We start from the raw sequence: 20,064 nt of genomic DNA on the forward strand, positions 1-20,064 counted from the left end.
GTAATGAAAGAATCCAGGTTTGGAGTTGCCTTGATTGGGGAAGAACCCTTTCATGACCTGTGTGTTGAGGATATCCTCTGCATCACAGAGGAGAACTTGGGACTTCCTGGCTCTTTAGCATTCTGTTTTTTTGTCCGCCCCCCCTTGGTACTAGGGAATTCAGGGGTGCTTTTCCACTGAGGCATATCTTCAGCCCTTTTTATTTTTTATTTCCAGACAGAGTCTTGCTCTTTTGCTGAGAGTCTCACTAAGTTGCTGAGGCTGGCCTCACACTTATGATCCTCCTGAGTCACTGGGATTATAGCTGTGTGCCACCGTACCCAGCTGACTCATTAGCATTCTGCTGAAGATGATTTACTTTTGAAGGTTTCCTTACACCAGAATTGTGCTTCTTTTTTTTTTTTTTTTTTTTTTTTTTTTGCGGTGCTGGAGATTGAACCCAGGGCCTTGTGCTTGCAAGGCGGGCACTCTACCAACTGAGCTATATCCCCAGCCCAGAATTGTGCTTTTTGACTGCTCTAAAATCTGAAGTTCTAAGGTGATAGAACCTTAGCTGGGTATCTGGAAAGGAGTTTCTAATTCCCTTTTGCTTCATCCTCACTGGATATTTCCTTCATAAAACTTATCTCAGGGATGGATGCAGAAACTTAAGTAAAATGGTATTTGTGTGTTTTTAATGAATTCCAGGTGGGATGTATGTGTGTACACATATATATGTGTACATGAGTGTGTGTATGTGAGTGCATTTTTTTTTTTTTTTTTTTTTACCTTTTGCAGGCAGGATTTCTTGTTCCATGTGTTAAAAAGAGGAAAAAATTCATTGAGATGTGGATAATTATGGAAAATTTGATTTCTGTAATCGGTTTCACGAAGTGTCATGTTGATCTTTTGAGGAGGAATACTTATTTATTTATTTATTTATTTTTGCGGTACTGGGGATCGAACTCAGGGCCTTGTGCTTGCAAGGCAAGCACTCTACCAGCTGAGCTATCTCCCCAGCCCTGAGGAGGAATACTTTTGATTTTCTAAGATTTTAAAGTACACAAGTGGAAAGCTCTGGAAGTGAAGTTTTTAAAGCTTTGGTAAGAAGCTTTATTTTCTTCTTTGGAAATATTAGCAAAACATAGAGAAAGTGGCTATTGGTGAGAAGTCTGGGAAGGAATAATTATTATTTTGGAATTTTGTTCATGAGACTACCTTGCTTTCTTCATTTGGTAGTCTGGGAAGGAGGACCAGTGCTGACTCAAGTTGTAAACTTAAATCCAGTCTTGGTAGATTTTGTACTGCAAAGTATTGGGTTATGAATTCCACATACTCTCTCTTCCCATAGGAGATTTTTAGTAACAAGGCAGGGAATGATGGATATTTTCCTTTATGCTCTCAATGAATAATATAGCTAAGCAAATCGCTTTAAAGGTGATGAGTCAGGACTCCTACAGTTGTTTTGGCTTTGAGTTGAATTTAAAGTTTTGTTCATTTATGTTTTCAAATATAATGTTAATATTGTATAACTACATCAGATAGACATTGCTGTGGTTTAATGGAAATACACAATGTGTTATTCTAGTATTCAACTTTTACTTAGTTGCAAATAAATAGGAAGAGTTATTTTTGCATCTCTATATTTTTGTACTGATAGAAGAAGGAAAAGTGATTTCTTTCTACCCCACTAGGGTTTTTGACTTGGTTAGAAATTAAATTGACACAAGACAGATTAGCAGGAGAAAATCCATTTGAAAAATAATGTATATATGCATGGGAATGAAATCTCACAAGACTTTTGAAGAATGGCCAGATAATACAAGCCTACGTAGCATTTAAAAAAATATTTTTCTTTAGTTGTGGATGGACCTTTATTTTATTTATTTATATGTGGCACTGAGGATCAAACCTAATGCCTTATACATACTAGGCAAACACTGTACTGCTGAGTCATAACCTCAGCCCTTACATAGCATCTTGAGCTATGGAAAGGAATGGGGGCTTTGGGCTTTTGGAGTGGCCTGGAAACAAGATTTGGGAGGGTGAGGGGAGAAAAATGTATGGTGAATAAAGGTTACTTTTGTTAATCACATAATATGTCTCTGAGGTAATTTGTTAGGGTGAACTTCACTCTTTCTGATTGAGGTTCTTTTACTAATGTATCTACCTCTATAGATGTAAATTTCCTTTATATCAGGGTAGTTTTTCAGAGCTACTCTCCTGTGTCTGCAGCTTTTTAAGAGAACCAGCTAGAAATATGCCTAACAAGTATATTTTGGAGTGACATAACTTGGTCCTAAGACATATTTTGGGGTGGGTGTTCTGAGTCCCTACATACTTTTAATAGTTAAATCAACTATCATTGCAATATAGAAATGGAAATTAATATTCTAAATTCTAGGTTTAAAAAAGTATCAGTTCAAGAGGAATGCACTAGTCAATTATTCATGTTGTTTTAGTGTATTCTTTTTTGTTACACAGATTATACATGTTTATTAAAGGAAATAGAAAAGTATAAAGAAAAAAAAAAGCAGTCACTTGTACTCTGACCCTCCAGAGGCAGGGCTTTTTTTTTTTCTTTTTTCTTTTTTGGTGGTGCTGGGTATTGAACCCAGGGCCTTAGTGCATGCTAGGCAAGCACTCAAACAGCTAAGCTATATCCCTAGCCCCAGAGGCAGTATTGTTATAGAGTAAGGACCTGCTATGGAGGTGAGGCAGCTGCAGTGGTCCTTAGTTACCTTTTTTGCAATCATGCTGAAAGGATTTCAGACATGTCACTCAGAGTAGCAGGTATGAATTTATTAGAAGGGACAGGAAAAGAGAAAAAGGGGACACTTTTAAAGGGAAAGAGCGGGTCCTCTCAGAGAGGAGAGGGATAGCATATCCCTCTGGCTCTCCTTTTTAATTGGGGGTCTCAGGGAAGCTTCCTGAAAGTCCTGCCTAGGTCTACCTCTTGACTCTTTTTTGTTTCTTTGGTCAGGGTGGGGTGTGGAACACCAGGGATTGAACCCAGGGGTCCTTAACCACTGAGCCACACCCCCAGCCCTTTTTTATTTTTTATTTTGAGATTGGGTCTCTCTCAGTTGCTTAGAGCCTTGCTAAATTGGGGAGGTTGCCTTTGAACTTGTGATCCTTCTGCCTCAGCCTCCAAACCACTGGAATTTCGGGCATATCACACTGTGATATGCCCTCTGGACTTTTTTTTTTTTTGGTGGTGCTGGGGATCGAACCCAGGGCCTTGTGCTTGCAAGGCAAGCACTCTACCGACTTGATCTATTTCCCCATTCCTGCCCTCTTGACTTTTGATGACAACAGGATTGCATCATACTTTTAAGTTTGCACTGCACATGATCCTACCTATGGAAGGGAGGTTTGCCATGCTAAAAATTCAAGGCTATTCTAAGTCACTTTGGTCCACATTGACCAGTTCTAATTATCACATCTCCCTGAATTCTGGAATCTAGTCTGTGTAAAGGTTCAAAGTTCCCTCCTTCAGAGTAACTTGGGTTCTTATCCACAGGTAGGAGGAGCCTTTTGGGCCTGCATTTCTCCTGCAGATAACAGGTTGTTTGCTGAGGAATGTAGCATATCCAGGCAGGGCTGCAGGTAAATCACTTTTTAAAGCATGGGGGGAGGGGTCAGCATAGTGGGCCCAATTTATAGAATTATCCCCTTAATCATATATTCTCAGTGCTCATGTCTGTTACCTATTTTTATAATAGTGCTTAATGTATTTTAGGGCTAGACGTGTAACTCAGTAGCAGAATGCTTGCCTTGCACAAATAAGGCCATAGATTCAGTCTTTAGCACTCCAAAAAAAAAGTTTATTTAAATTTTTTCTGTGTTGAATTGTTTTAAAATATCATACATTACAAATAAACTCATTTTTTTTTTTTGCAATTTATTGGAAAGTATTTGGGCTTAGAAAACATAACCTTAAAGTAGTGTGCTTTGAACTAAGGAGATTGGAAGACTTCAGAAGCAAAATCTCCTGTCTTCCTTCTGTTCCTCTGGTTCTTTCTGCAGTGAGTCATAGAAACTAAAATTCCTTTTCCCTCAGTTGAGTCATAACAACTACAACTTTTCTCCCCCAAAGTAAGTCACAAAACTTAGAAAGGTCGCTCTCTCCTTTTTCCCTTGGTCCCATATTTCAGAGAGGTTCTTCCCTGTCGTGGGAGAAGGAATGATGCCCAGAGAGACTAAGAAAAATTTGAACAGATAGGCCTTGCTGGGTTTTCCCCTTCAGTCTCTTAGCATTAGATAACATACTTTTTTTTTTTTTTTTTTTTTTTAAATACTGGGGATTGAACCTGGGGCACTTTACCACTTAGCTACATCCCCAGTCTGTCCTTTTATTTTGAGACAGGGTCACACTAAGTTGATTAGGGCCTCGCTAAATTGCTGAGGCTGGCCTCAAATTTGTGATCCCCTTTCTCAGTCTCTCAAATTGCTGGGATTATAGGCATGCACTTCTGCACCCAGCTAGATCAAAAATGTGATTTAACAATCACATTTTTGTACTGCTGTCCATTCTTCATTGAACCTAAGCATAGGAATAGTTAGTTTTCCCTGGGCCTTTGGATGTACATTTCTGAAGGCTCCTGTGTCACATAAAAGTTGATAAAGTTGTTATGCTTTTTCCTTATTAACTTGTCTTTTGTTAGTGTCAGCTGTGACACTTATGATGGAGAAGGAAAGGTATCACATCTTCCCACTCCTATGAAAGTTATCTCTCTTTCTTTCTTTCTTTTGTTTTCTTTTTTTGTAGGAGGTGCTAGAGATTGAACCCAGGGGTTCTCAGCCACTGAGCACATCCTCAGTCCTTTTTATATTTTGAGACAGGGCTGAGGCTGTCTTCAGACTTTCAGTCTTCCTGCCTTAGACTCTTAAGCTGCTGGGATTACAGGCATGTGCGACCGGGCCACGGCTCCTGTTTCTTTTAATACCTTTTGTCCTGCTTTAAATTTTTTTTGTATGATTTTTCATATATACCACCTATTTTTGTGGTAAACAAAAGTAAAACCACTGTTGTCTCTTCAAATGTCTTGAGTTATGTGTGTTAAGGTATAAAACTTCATTTGGAGTCACATTTACTAGACTTCTAGCGTGCTTTAGCTATTCCTCTATTTTCTTTCCTTTTGTTTCTAGGTGTTGATTTCCAATCAGGAAAATTGTTAATCTACATCATTATGCCATAATTTTTCCTTTGAGATTTGTAGCATCTGAGGTTCTCTTTGTTAAGGAGTCTGTTGTGGTTTTCTCTTGTGGGAGACCTGTAATGGATGCTTTAAAGCAGTGGTTTGAAGTAGTTGCTGTTTCATAGATATCCTTTTTAAAAAATATATATATTTTTTAGTTGTAGTTGAACACAATACCTTTATTTTTATGTGGTGCTGGGGTTGGAACCCAGTGCCTCCTCACATGTGCTAGGCAAGCTCTCTACCACTGAGCCATAACCCCAGCCCGCTGTTTCATAGATCCCTTTGAAAATATGATGCAAGTGGGGCATGGTGGCTCATGCCTGTGTTCTTAGCTACTATTTGGGAAACTGAGGTAGGAGGATTATAAGTTCGAGGTGAGCCTAGTCAACTTAGTGATATCCTGTATTCAAATAAAATAAAAGCACTGGTATCTCAGTGGTAGAGCACTTGCCTAGCATGTTTGAAGCCCTGGGTTCAATCTGTAGTCAACACACACACACACATGATCTGATGCAAGCTTTCCCTAGTCTTATCAGTCTGGATTGTTTCATGTTTTAGGCTGCCAAACCTACTGCACTTAAATCTTGGAACAATTCTTTGCTTTGTCTTGAAGTTATCCTTTGTTACTTTCTTGTGCTGGATGTAGCTTCCTACATATATACATCTTCATTTCATATATACAACTTTCTTAGTTAATTCAATTTTGGCAAAGCATATCCTTCCCGAGAAAGTATGCATGGAAAGCACATTTAAAAAAAGATTAAGTGTCTGAAAATGTCTTTCTTTTATTCTTTACTTTATTGATAATTGGACTGAGTATAGAATTATAGTTGGCAATAATTTTCCCATAGAATTTTTTTTTTGGGTGCTGGGGATCGAACCCAGGGCCTTGATGCTTACAAGGCAAGCACTCTACCGACTGAGCTATCTCCCCAGCCCCTCCCATAGGATTTTGAAGACATTGTTCCATTGTTTTTCAGCTTCCAATGTTGCTACTGAGAAGCCCAATCTGTTCATATTCTCTGTCCTTTGTAATTCTTTCTTTCTGGAAATGTCTGGAATTTCCTCTTGTTCTTGGCATTGTGAAATTTCAACATAATATGCCTTATGGGTCTGTTTTCATTTATTGTGCTAGAGCCTGTAAGAACACTTTGAATTTGGAAATTCATGTCTTTCATTTCTAGGAAATTCTGTTCAATTATTTTATATTTTATTTATATTATTTTATTTACATTTTATTATTTTCTCTTTTAAACTTTCTTCTTTCTTCATGGAATATTATTATTTGGATTTTAGAACTCCTGGACTTGAATCCAATTTCTTACTTTTTTTCCTACAATTTTATTTGGCTTTGCTTATTTCTGAGGTTATTTCCTCAAATCTATTTCCCAACTCTTCTATTGAGTTTTCAAGTTTTCTAATGCCTTTTTTTTGGTTTTTTTTTTTTTTTTTGTTTTGTTTTTTTGGTACCAGAATTGAACCCCGGGGGAGCTTAACCACTGAGGCAAATCCCCAGCCCTCTAATGCCATTTTAATTTTTAAAGTTTCAAAAATATCCTATGTGGGTGGTCCACACCTATAATCCCAGCTACTTAAGGTCACCCTCAGCAATTTATTGAGACCCTATCTTGAAATAAAAATAAAAATGACTGTGGGTTAGTTTAGTGGTAAAACATCTGTCACTTCCATCCCCAGTACCATAGGTGGGGGGGGAAGCATCATCCTATTCTTGTTTCATGTACACTATGTAGTATGTTTTAAAATCTTTGAGGATATTTATTTACTCTTTTTTTGGTATTGGGGATTGAACCCAGAGGTGCTTTACCACTGAGTCAACTCCCCAGCCTTTTCTATTTTTTATTTTTATTTTTTAACCTTTTTTTTTAATTAAAATCTTCTTTATTTTTACAGACTTCATTTTGATTCATTGTACACAAATGGGGTACAGCTTTTCTATGATTGTACACAATGTAGATTCACACCATTCATGTAATCATACATATACATAAGGTAATATTGTCTGTTTCATTCTACTGTCTTTCTTTCTCCCACCCCCTCCCACCCCATTTTCCTCTACACCATCCAAAGCTCCTTCGTTCTTCTCCCCACCATCTATTTTTTATTTTGAAACAGGATTTTTGCTAAGTTTCTGAGGGCCTCACTAAGTTGCAGAGGGTGACTTTGAAATTGTGGTCCTTCTGCCTCAGCCTATCCAGTTGCTGGGATTACATAGATGCACCACCATGCCCAGTCTCTGAGGATATTTATTATTGAAATTGTTTTGTATGTGGGAAAACCATTTTGTTAGAAATGACACATGCTCTGACAGGAGACTATATTTTACTAGCATACTAAATTTCCTGTCATTATCTTTTTGTTTTTTAAATAACTTTATTGAGTTATAATTTATGTACCATAAAGTTTGTTTAAGGTGTACAATTCAGTACTTTTTAGTGTAGTTACAGAGTTGTGCAGTCATCACTGTAAATTTTTTTTTTTTTTTTTTTTTGATACTGGGGATTAAACTCAGGGGCCCTTGACCACTGAGCCACATCTCCAGCCCTATTTTTGTATTTATTTAGAGACAAGGTCTCACTTAGTTGCTTAGCACCTCACCATTGCTGAGGCCAGCTTTAAACTCGCAATCCTCCTGTCTCAACCTCAAACCTCGCCCAGCTGTAATCTTATTTTATCATATTTTCATCACTCTGTAATGAAACCTGGTACCCATTAGCAGTCACTTTCACTTCAGGCAACCACAAAGCTAGTTTCTGTTTCTATAGATTTACTTATTCTAGATATTGTAGTTAAATGGGGTATGATTTTTGATTTTTAAAACATTCTTGATACACTTTATTTTGGAATAGAGTTAGAGAAAAATTGATAATGCGGGAGAGTTCATATATACCTCACACTCAGTTTCCCCTAATATTTGCATCTTATATTATTAGTGTGGTACATTCATTACAATTAATGAACAAATATGTTGTTGTTGTTATTATTATTATTATTATTATTATTATTAACAAAAGTCTGTACTTAGATGTAAGTTTTTGCCTAATATTCTTTTTCTGTTCCAGGGTACCATTCAGTATATATATATTACATTTAGTTGTCATGCCTTCTTAGTCTCTTCTTGACTGACAGTTTTTCAGACTTTTCTTGTTTTTGATGACTTTGTCAGTTTAAAAAAAAATTTTCCCCCCCTGGTACTGGGGATTTAACCCATGAACTCTCCATCACTAAGCTACATTCCTAGTCCTTTTTATTTTTTATTTTGAGATAGGGTCTTGCTAAATTGCTTAGGGCTTTCCTTGCTAAGTGCTGAGACTGGTCTTGAACTTGTGATTCTCCCTTCCTCAGCTTCCTGAGTCACTGGGATTAAAAACCTCTGCCACTAAGCCCGGTGAGTTTGGCAGTTTTTGAAGGGTTTTGGTTAGATATTTTGTAGAGTATCCCTCAGTTGGCATGTTTGTGAGGTTTTTCTCATGATTAGATTGGGGTTATTATTTTGGGGGGGGCAGAAGATATCAAGAGATAAAGTGCCATTCCTGCCATATCCAAGATACATATAGTTGACATGACTTATCAGTGTCGATAACCTGGTTATGTCGATTTTTCTTCAATGTAAAATTAACTCTTCTTTCCTTCTTTCCGTGCTGTACTCTTTGGAAAGGAGGTCACTGTGGATAGATAAGACTTAAGGAGTAGAAAGTTATATTTCACTTCTTTGGAGCAAAGTGTCTACATAAATTATTTGGAATTCTTTTGCATGAGAGAGTTGTCTGTCTTCATTTATTGATCTATTACTTATTTGTTTTGGTACAGACTCATGGATATTTATTTTATACTTTCAGTTATAATTCAACTTTGTTATTCAGATTGTTTGAACTTTGGCCATTGTGAGATCTTTCACTTGATTTGAGTGTCCCTTTGATGTGCCTAAGTTATTGTATTTGTTTTTGTAGATATTTTCTTACTTTCAAAATGCTCCAGGCTCATTTTGTATGTTTCTTGCTCCGGTTGTAGAAGCAGCCATTTTGCCAAGGGACGCTGGTTCTAATGGCTCTGTTTACTGGAGAATGGTATTTGAGACTAAGATGTGTGCTTGTTGTGCTTGCTGTTACCAGGATGATGTTTCTTGGGCATTTTTTTTTCCCTGTATAATTTATATTTCCTCAAGGTTATGCTATTATTTATTATTTAAAAATTAATTTAGCAAAGGACATCTTTGTTTTTAATCTTAGAATCTTTTTTCCCAGTGTCTCAAAATTTCTGGCTTTCTGTTTACATTTAAGAATATTGACCAAGTGTGGTGGTGCATGCCAATAATTCCAGTGGCAGGGGAGATGAGGCAGGAGGATTGTAAGTTCAAAGGCAGCCTTAGCAATTTAGTGAGGCCCTAAGCCACTTAGCAAGACTGTGTCTCAAAAAAAAAAAAAGGAGTGGGGGTACTGGGGATGTGGCTTATTGGTTAAATGCCTCTGGGTTCAATATCCCATACCAAAATAAATAAATAATGAAATAAAAAATAAGGGAAAATAAAGATAATATGCGGAGAAAAATACCAGACAAAACAAAACCAAAAACTGGGCGTTGTGTTGCACATCTGTAATTCTTAGTAACTTGGGAGGTTACGGCAGGAGGATTGCAAGTTCAAGGCCAGCCTTAGCAATTTAGTGAGGCTCTCATGCCCCATGCAGTTTTAGTGGGACTTTGGAAGACCCTGTCTCAAAACCAAAAAGGTCTGGCAATGTAGCTCAGTGGTAGAGCATCTCTGGTTTCATTCTCCCGTACCAAAGATAAAAACAAAAAAAAAACCCAAAAACATCAAACCCATCACCACCACTACAACAAAAAGACCAAAAATAATAATACATTAGGAAACTGACTGGATGCTCTGTGTACATAGGTGATTTTGGTGACTGAGAAGTTGACTGTAGAATAATCTGGTTGCAGAGTTTCTTCCCTAAAGGTATCATTAGTATATCTCTGGATCTTTTTTCTTGATCTGCTCAGGTTCACAGAAAAGACTTTTCCAGTTCTCTGTCTCGAGGGCATAATCCTAGCTGCCTGCTTTCTGAGAGCCAAGTATTAAAACACCAGGGGTCTCAATTTTCAGCATGTAAAATTTCTTTTACTTCCCTGTTTTTATTTATTTCTTTATTTTGGGTGCTGGGGAACGAACCCAGGGCCTTGTGCTTGCAAGGCAAGCACTCTACTGACTGAGCTGTCTCTCCAGCCCCTACTTCCCTGTTTTTAGAATGAGATACCCTTGCTCTCATCTGTGTTTGTGGTTTTCCAGCTGTTGGTGTTTGATACCTCAATTTGAATCCCCAAGTATAAGTACCCATTCTTTTATTTATCCTTTGTAAAGAATAAGCTTCAGTTTTCTTTTGAAATGGAGGCGGCCACATGGAGGGAAAGGTTATGGGGTATGAGGTCCAGTTGGTTGTTTTTTAAATAATTGAGATATAATTAACATAACTTTACCGTTTTTAAGTGTGCATTTTCGTGTTGTTTAATATATATATATTTTTTCCTCACTGTATTGTGCAACCATCACCACTATCAAATGTGAGAATATCTCAGTCTTTCCCAGTAGAAACTGCATAATACTTGGAGTTAATTAATCCCAATTTTCCCGTTCCCCCATCACCTGACAACCACTAATCTACTTTTTTCTTTCTATTCTTGACATTTTATATAAGTGAAATCATATAATATATGGTCTTTTTTTCCTAGCTTTTAGGATTCATCTGTCTCATAGCCTATAACAGAACTTCATTCCTTTTTTTTTTATTAAAATATTTTTTTATTTTTGCAGACTGCATTTTGATTCATTGTACACAAATGGGGTACAACTTTTCATTTCTGTGATTGTATACAATGTAGATTCACAGCATTCATGTAATCATTCATATACATAGGGTAATACTGTTTCATTCTACTATCTTTCTTTTCCCCACCCCCTCCCACCCTATTTTCCTCTATACCATCCAAAGTTCCTTCATTCTTCTCTTCCCCCTGCCACCTCCGTCTTGTATATTGTCATTCACTTATCAGAGAAAACATTTGACCTTTGGTTTTTTGGGCTTAGCCTATTTCACTTAGCATGATATTTTCAACTTCATCCATTTACCAAAAAATGCCATAATTTTATTCTTCTCTATGGCTGAGTAATATTCCATTGTGTGTATGTATATACCACAGTTTCTTTATCCATTCATCGGTTGAAGGGCATCTCGGTTGGTTCTACAGTCTAGCTATTGTGAATTGAGCTGCTGTGAACATTGATGTGACTGCATCATTGTAGTATGCTGATATTAAGTCCTTTGGGTATAAACCAAGGAGTGGGATAGCGGGGTCAAATGGTGGGTCCATTCCAAGCTTTCTGAGGAATCTCCATACTACTTTCCAGAGTGGCTGCACCAATTTGCAACTCCACCAACAATCCCCACATCCATGCCAACACTTATTATTGCTTGTGTTCTTGATAATAGCCATTCTGATTGGAGTTAGATGAAATCTTAGGGTAGTTTTAATTTGCATTTTTCTAATTAACAGGGATGATGAGCACTTTTTCATATATTTGTTGATCGCCTGTATATCTTCTTCTGTGAAGTGTCTGCCCATTTCCTTAGCCCATTTATTGACTGGGTTCTTTCTATTTTTAGTGTAAAGTTTTGAAGTTCTTAAACTTTGGAGATTAGTGCTATGTCTGAGGTGTGTGTGGAAAAGATTTTCTCTCACTCTGTAGGCTCTCTTTTCACATTATTGTTTCCTGTGCTGGGAAAAAGCTTTTTTAGTTTGACTCCATCCCATTTATTGATTCTTGCTTTTATTTCTTGCGCTATGGGGGTCTTGTTAAGAAAGTTTGGTCCTAAGCCAGTGTGATGGAGATTCCGGCCTACTTTTTTTTCTATTTGGTGAAGAGTCTCAGGCCTAATTCCTGGATCCTTGATCCATTTTGAGTTGAGTTTTATACAAGGTGAGAGATAGGGGTTTAATTTCATTTTACTGCATATGTATTTCCAGTTTTACCAGCACCATTTATTGAAGAGGCTATCTTTTCTCCATTGTAAGTTTTTGGCACCTTTGTCTAGAATGAGATAACTGTACTATGTGAGTTTGTCTCTGTGTCTTCTATCCTGTACTATTGGTCTGCCTGTCTATTTTGGTGCCAATACCGTGCTGTTTTTGTAACTATTGCTCTATAGTACAGTTTAAGGTCTGGTATTGTGATACCTCCTGCATCACTTCCTGCCCAGGATTGCTTTGGCTATTGTGGGTCTTTTGTTCTTCTAGATGAATTTCATGATTGCTTTTTCTGTTTCTATGAGAAATGTCATAGGGATTTTAATTGGAATTGCATTAAATCTGTATAGTACCTTTGAAAGTATGGCCATTTTGACAATATTAATTCTGTCTATCCAAAGAACATGGGAGATCTTTCCATCTTTTAAGGTCTTCTTCAATTTCTTTCTTTAATGTTCTGTAGTTTTCATTGTAGAGATCTTTCTCTTCTTTGATTAGATTGATTCCCAAGTATTTTATTTTTTTTTTGAGGCTATTGTGAATGGAATTGTTTTTCTCATTTCCCTTATGTTTCATTGCTTATGAATAAAAATGCTTTAGATTTATGCGTGTCGATTTTGTATCCTGCTATTTTGCTGAATTCATTTATGTGTTCTAGAAGTTTTCTTGTGGAGCTTTTTGGATCCTCTAAATATAGAATCATGTAATCAGCAAATAAAGACAACTTGAGTTCTTCTTTTCCTATTCGTATCCCTTTAATTTCTTTGGTCTGTCTAATTGCTCTGGCTAGTATTTCAAGGACGATATGGAATAGAAGTGATAAAAGAGGGCATCCCTGTCTTGTTCCCTTTTTTAAAGAGAATGCTTTGAGTTTTTCTCCATTAAGAATGATGTTGGCTGTGGGCTTAGCATAAATAGCTTTTACAATTTTCAGGTATGTTCCTACTATCCCTATTTTTTCTAGTGTTTTGAGCATGAAGGGATGTTGTATTTTGTCGAATGCTTTCTCTGCTTCAGTTGAAATGATCATATGATTCTTACTCTTGAGTCTATTGATGTGATGAATTACATGTATTGATTTCCGAATGTTGAACCAACCTTGCATCCCGGGATAAACCCCATTTGATTGTGGTGCACTATCTTCTTAATATGTTTTTGTATGCGATTTGCCAGAATTTTGTTAAGGATTTTTGCATCTGTATTCATCAGAGATATAGGCCTAAAATTTTCTTTTCTTTGCCTGGTTTGGGTATGAGGGTGATATTAGCTTCATAGCATGAGTTTGGAAGGGTTCCCTCTTTTTCTATTTCCTGAAATACTTTGAGGAGAACTGGAATGAGTTGTTCTTTGAAGGTCTTGGTAGATCTTGGCTGAGAATCTGTCTGGTCCTGGGCTTTTTTTGGTAGGCTTTTGATGGCTTCTTCTATTTCATTGCTTAAAAGTGATCTGTTTAAATTGTGTATATCCTCCTGGTTCAGTTTGGGAGGAGCAAATGTCTCTAGAAATTTGTCGATGTGTTTGGTATTTTCTATTTTGTTGGAGTGTAGATTTTCAAAGTAGCTTCTCATTATGTTATGTATTTCAGTGGTGTCTGTTGTGATATTTCCTTTTTCATCATGAATTTTAGAAATTTGAGTTTTTTTTTGCTCCTCCTCTTTGCTAGTGTGGCTTCTCCTTTAGGGTAGTTCCTCCCTTCGCTGACCTACGTTGTTGTTTTTCATTTCCTCCTCATGTAATATTTTGCTGAGAATATTCTGTAGCGCAGACTTTCTATTTGTAGATTCTTTTAACTTTTGTTTATCATCATAGGATTTTATTTTGTCTTCAAATCTGAAGGTTAGTTTTGCTGGGTATAGGATTCTTGGTTGGCACCCATGTTCTTTCAGAGCTTGAAATATGTTGTTCCAGGCCCTTCTATGTGTGCCACGTGACCCAGCTGCCTTCACTGTTTCTGATGGGAACCCAGTGATAATTTCAGTTATTTCCCTCCTGAATGTAGTATATCCTTTTCTGTCTCCTGTCAAGATTTTTCTCTTATCTTTCTAAAAGTTTGAATATGATGTGTCTGTGTATTGTTTCCTTGGTTTTTATTTTACTTTGGGTCCACAGAGTGTCTCAAATCTGTATGTTTTTGTCTTTTACCAAATTTGGTAAAAATTTATTCACTATTTCTTCTACTTCATTCTCTCTACTTTCCTCTGGAACTCCAGTTTTATGTATGTTAGTCTTGTTGCTCCACAGATCTCTGAGGTCCCCTTCTCACTGTCTTTTCTTTCTCTCTAATCTTTTTTTCTCTGTTCTTCAGATTGGATAATTTTTGTTTTTCTCTTTTTAAATTCACTGTTTCTTCTATCATCTCTAATCTACTGTTAAGCCTACCCACTGAATTATATAATGTATATTTCTCTTTTGAGAGATGTTTTTTAATTCATTATTATCATAGCTGTTTTAAAAATCTGCTAATTCCAATATTGAGGTCAATTCAAGGTCAGTATCTATTGGTTGACTTGTCTTTTGAGAGCAGGTCATATTTGCTTGTTTGTTTGTTTATATGTCGAGTAATTTTGAATTGTTTTTTTTTCTCTCTCTCTCTTTTTTTTTTTTTTTTGATACTGTGGATTGAACCGAAGTGTGTTACCACTGAGCTACATCCACAGCCCTTTTTTATTTTTCATTTTGAGACAGGATCTTGTTAAGTTGTTGAGGTCCTTGCTAAATTGATAAAGTTGGACTTTCAGTCCTCCTACCGTAGCCTCCCAAATTGCTGAAATTGTAGGTATGCACCACTGTGCCTGGCTTGATTGTGTTTTCGACATTGAGAATGATGTTGTAGAGGCTGTGATTTCTGATTCTACTGTTACCCTCTTCCATAGAGCAATGATTTTTGTTTTGTTAACTGTTTCTCTTCAATGAGTGGAGAAAATCAGTTCTTTTTTTAAATTTATTTTTCCTAAGTTGTTTAGGGCCTTGCTAATTTGCTGCGGCTGGCCTTGAACTTGTAGTCCTCCTGCCTCCAACCTTCTGAATAAGTGTTCCCCCTCCCTCCTTTTTTTTTATTAGAGCTTTATGGTTATACACAGTATTTGGGTTCATCCTGACAAACTCATACATGCATGGAAAACTCATTTCTTTTTTAAAAATATTTTTTTTAGTTGTAGATGAACACAGTATCTTCATTTATTTTTTTTGTGGTGCTGAGGACCAAACCTAGTGCCTCACATGTGTGAGGCAAGCACTCTACCACTGAGCCCCAGACCCACCCTGAAAACTCAATTATTTTAGTCCAAATTTGGTAACTTGGTGTCTGCTCCATATGTGCGTGGTTCAGAGATGGACTGGAATTGTAGGCAGAGTTCTAACACAGATTTCGAAGTACCCCTTTCTAGTTTTTTGTAGAATTTACAACCTTCCCAGTTGCTGTGGTTGTCTTAAAGTTTGTTCTCTGATTCTTCAACCTGGTAATACATTGGGGTTTTATCAGAATTTTAGCCACCTCTCATGCACAGACTGGGACTTGTCTAACTGGAAGCCACCCAGTGTCATTATCTTTTTTGAAGTGTTGACCGAACTCTTTCCCTGTCAGAATTTGCCTGCTTTTCATTCTCTACTACCTTTAAGTAGTATTTTTTATTTTTATTTTTGCAGTGCTGGGAACCAAACTCAGGGCCTCACCCATGCAAGGCAAGTGTCCTACCACTGAACTAAATCTCCAGCTCTAAGTACTTGTTTTTTGTATTTTGTCCAGAGTTCATAGTTGTTTGCAGGAAAGTTCATTGATAGGAGCTGCTCTGCCATGACTGGGAATAGAACTTTTATCAACTAGATATAAATTATTTTGTTGACAAAATCAATTTTTTAAGTTGTAGTTTCACAGACATTTATGTTATTTTCCCATTTTCCTCTAAGGTGCCAGATGTTAAGAATGACTTAGCACTGCTTCTTTTTTTTAAACACTTTTTAAATTTGATGTAAATCCTCTTAAGTGTCTTTCAACTTTTCCAAGTAATATTCATCTTATTTCATATATATAAAATCTTTAAGATGTAGATATAATTGACGTGTCCCACAAACAGTTTTCTGGTAAATGATGGTTAGTTTATTTTGCTTCAATTGAAGCATCTTGGTCTGTTGCCATAACATAATATCTAAGACTTGTAAAGAAAAAAAGTTCCACAATCTGGCTATTGTGAACTGAGCAGCTATGAACATTGATGTGGCTGTATCTCTGTAATATGCTGATTTTAAGTCCTTTGGGTATAGGCCAAGGAGTGGGATAGCTGGTTCAAATGGTGGTTCCATTCCAAGTTTTCTAAGGAGTCTCCACACTGCTTTCCAGAGTGGCTGCACTAGTTTACAGCCCCACCAGCAATGTATGAGTGTACCTTTCTCCCCACATCCTCGCCAACACCTGTTGTTGCTTGTATTCTTGATAATCGCCATTCTAATTGGGGTGAGATGGAATCTTAGGGTGGTTTTGATTTGCATTTCTCTTATTACTAGAGATGTTGAACATTTTTCCATATGTTTGTTGATTGCTTGTAGATCTTCTTCTGTGAAGTGTCTATTCATTTCCTTAGCCCATTTGTCGATTGGATTATTTTCATTCTTGGTGTAGAGTTTTTTGAGTTCTTTATAGATTCTGGAGATTAGTGCTCTATCTGAAGTATGATTGGCAAAGATTTTCTCCCACTCTGTAGGCTCTTTGTTCACATTGCTGATAGTTTCCTTTGCTGAGAGAAAGCTTTTTAGTTTGAATCTATCCCAGTGAATGATTCTTGCTTTTATTTCTTGTGCTATGGGAGTCCTGTTGAGGAAGTTTATTTTGGTTCTTGGTTTTGGAGACTAAGAAGTTCAAGATTGGGTAGCCACATCTGGTGAGGATTTTGTGCTGCTTCAATATGAAGAAATGTGGAAGGGCAAGCGGGCAAGAGCAGAAGAGAGAAAAGGGGGCCATACTTCTGCAATAACTAATAATTCCTGTGAGAGTGCCATTAATCCATTCATGAGGGCTCTGCTCCCATGACCTGACTACCTCCCAAAAGGCCCCATCTCCCAACACTGCCTTATTGAAGAATTAATATTCTCAAACATGAACTTTTGAGACACGCTCAAGTCAGAGCACTTAAGCTATGTTGTGGAATAGCTTTGTGTAGTACAACATAAAGGTCAAGGTATCACCATGTGGATTTTTCCCATGTAACTGTTTGGGATATGCCTTTTCATATTCATTCTTACCATTTCAAAAATGTCATTGTCTTTCACAGATGTAATACATTGAACATAAAAGTACAACTTTTGCATTTTGGTGATATTTCCTGATGACCTTCTAGGCTAGGCAGAAAGTTTTGAAAGAAATTTTTTTAAACTTACATGTGTTTATGTTTAAAAGGAAAGAATTCTCATCTATTCAATATAGACGTCTTATGATAGGAAAGGAGAATAATGTTGCCCTGATTTGGGTCAGCATCAACCTGGAAGTGGTCATTTAGTAGTGCATGTATCTTACCTGCTCATTTAGTTTAATCTGTAAATGGTCAAAAGTTTCCTGCCCAGATTAGGAGACACATTTGGAACTGTGGTTTCTAATTTTTTTGAAAGTTAAACAATGACTTTATTGTTTGAGTACATAGACAAATTTATGCCACCAGGGCAGAGGCTATGGATGACTCCAACTTTGGGGGACCACCTGCTTGGTCTTATAATATTGAGCCAGTTGGTAAAATTGTCTCTCTTTCAGAATCAGGTGGAATTTCAACCTTATCCTTTGTTTCTCTCAAAGTGCTTTTGAACATTTAATTGGTCTGTTGCCATAACATAATACCCAAGACTTGTAAAGAAAAAAGGTTTATTTTGGCTCATGGTTCTGGACACTAAGAAGTCTAATTTTTTAAATTAAATGGTAAAGATCCTCAGGAAGATTAGACCCAAGTTCTTTGCATTTAAGGATTCTTAAGATTTTATTGCCAGTCACGAAGTGTACTTGTAGAACGTTATGTAACTTCCTCCCTTAGTATCGCACTTATTTGTGACCCTCTTGACCAGTTTGTATATCTGCTCCTTCATGTTGTCAGATGTCAAATCAGCCACATGGGGACACTATGGTGATAAGGCAGAGCCTACTGAGTCAGGCCCTTCCCTAAACCATGCATGTGACCCATGATGGCTGTGCTCTGGCAACTTTTTTCTAACTTTTTAAAGAGTTATGAACCCTTTGAGATCTGATGAAAATTATGGATGTCTCCCCAGAAAAATGTACACATCTTCATGCAAAATTTTATAAAATCACTTCAAAGAATTCAGAGCTTCCTTTGAAACTTCCTGGTTTAAGCAACCCTCATTTAAGGTTATTCAAATCAAATTAGTATCAGCAGACTAATAGCACTACAAATATTTTGTTTCTGACTTGATCAAAGTAGAACAAATAAACAAAGAACTCATTAGAAGTTCTTGTAAGGCATGTAAGCTTTTTAAAAAATCTGCTATGGGGCTGGGGAGATAGCTCAGTCGGTAGAGTGCTTGCCTTGTAAGCACAAGGTCCTGGGTTTGATCCCCAGCACCCAAAAAAAAAAAAAAAAAAAAATCTGCTATGATTGGTCTGAACTGTTTTACCCCAGAGCAGATTCATACAGACAGACCAACACCTGCTTGATTTTTTTTTTTTTTTTTTTTTTTGAGACCAGTTCTAAGTTGCTGAGGCTGACCTCACACTTGGGATCCTGCTTCCTCAGCCTCTTGAGTAGGTGGGATTACAGGAGAGCACCATTGGGCCCAGTTTTTTTCTTTTTCTTTCTTTCTTTTTTTTTTTTTTTCCTTTAAGGAGATACATAGACAGGCAAAAACTGCTAGGAAATATTCCAAACTGCCTGGCATATTTTGTCATTTTACTTCCTTCAGAAGAACACTGAGGTGAAGAAAAGATAGCTGTGAGGAATTCCATTTGGAACTGTAGAGTTTTATAGTTGGAAAATGTCTGAGACTGCCTGTTATGACTCCTCCTTTTATAGGTGATGAAATTTAGGAATCTTGAGTAAATTTTAAGTCACTGTTAGAAATGTTTGTGTTTTGTGTTGGCAAAAAATTATTTGTTATTTCTAGGAAAGTATGACACTTGTGATGTATTACATGTAATATTGTTTGAATTTCCAAAGGTTATTAAATGATTGAATAATTAAAGTACTTGTGATATATAGGTTTCAGGACATAGGCCCGTGTAGGTGTTTTTGAAGCATTAAGTTTCCTTACTGTTGTTTTTAATTTTTTTTTTTTTTTGGTGGTACTGGGGATTGAACCCAGGGCCTTATGCATATGAGGCAATTTGGTACTGGGGATTGAACCCAGGGGTGCTTTACCAACTGAGCTACATCACCAGTCCTTTTTATTTTTATTTTGAGACAGGGTCTCACTAAGTTGCTTATGTTCTTACTAAGTAACTGAGGCTGGTCTAGACTTGTGATCCTCCTGCCTCAGCCTCCAAAGTCTCTGGGATTACATGTGCATACCACTGAATGCAGCTTCTCATACTTCTTTTTATACTTTCTTTCCCCTTGCAGTGATAGTGTGTTCCTGCTACTGGTTGTCTCATTCATTGGTCTTTTGTTTTAAGATTGGCCCCCTCAGTGGTGTTTTTACTCAGAACCAGGCCCTTTGATAGGAAGGGAGACTCTTCCCTCCACTTCTTTGAAGAAGGGCAGGAAATGAAGTGGTTGTGGAGGGGATAGAGACTCTAATAGCCACCTTTCCCCTCCCTCCTTTTTAGCCACACTCCAGATCAGGTCTCATGCTTACCTCTAGTTCTACTCTTTATCACACTGACTGTTTATGATTCTCTCCTTACTGTGCTGTT

At 37.1% G+C, this 20,064-nt stretch overlaps 1 pseudogene; it reads right to left on the bottom strand.

Annotated features, from left to right (window-relative positions):
- LOC124958358 (40S ribosomal protein S13-like) overlaps nt 1-18,379 on the bottom strand; it is a 31,680-nt pseudogene extending 13,301 nt beyond the window's left edge.
- Nucleotides 18,380-20,064: the final 1,685 nt, after the last annotated feature.

Source organism: Sciurus carolinensis, chromosome 11, assembly GCF_902686445.1.
Source record: "Sciurus carolinensis chromosome 11, mSciCar1.2, whole genome shotgun sequence".
NCBI classification, from domain to species: domain Eukaryota; kingdom Metazoa; phylum Chordata; class Mammalia; order Rodentia; family Sciuridae; genus Sciurus; species Sciurus carolinensis.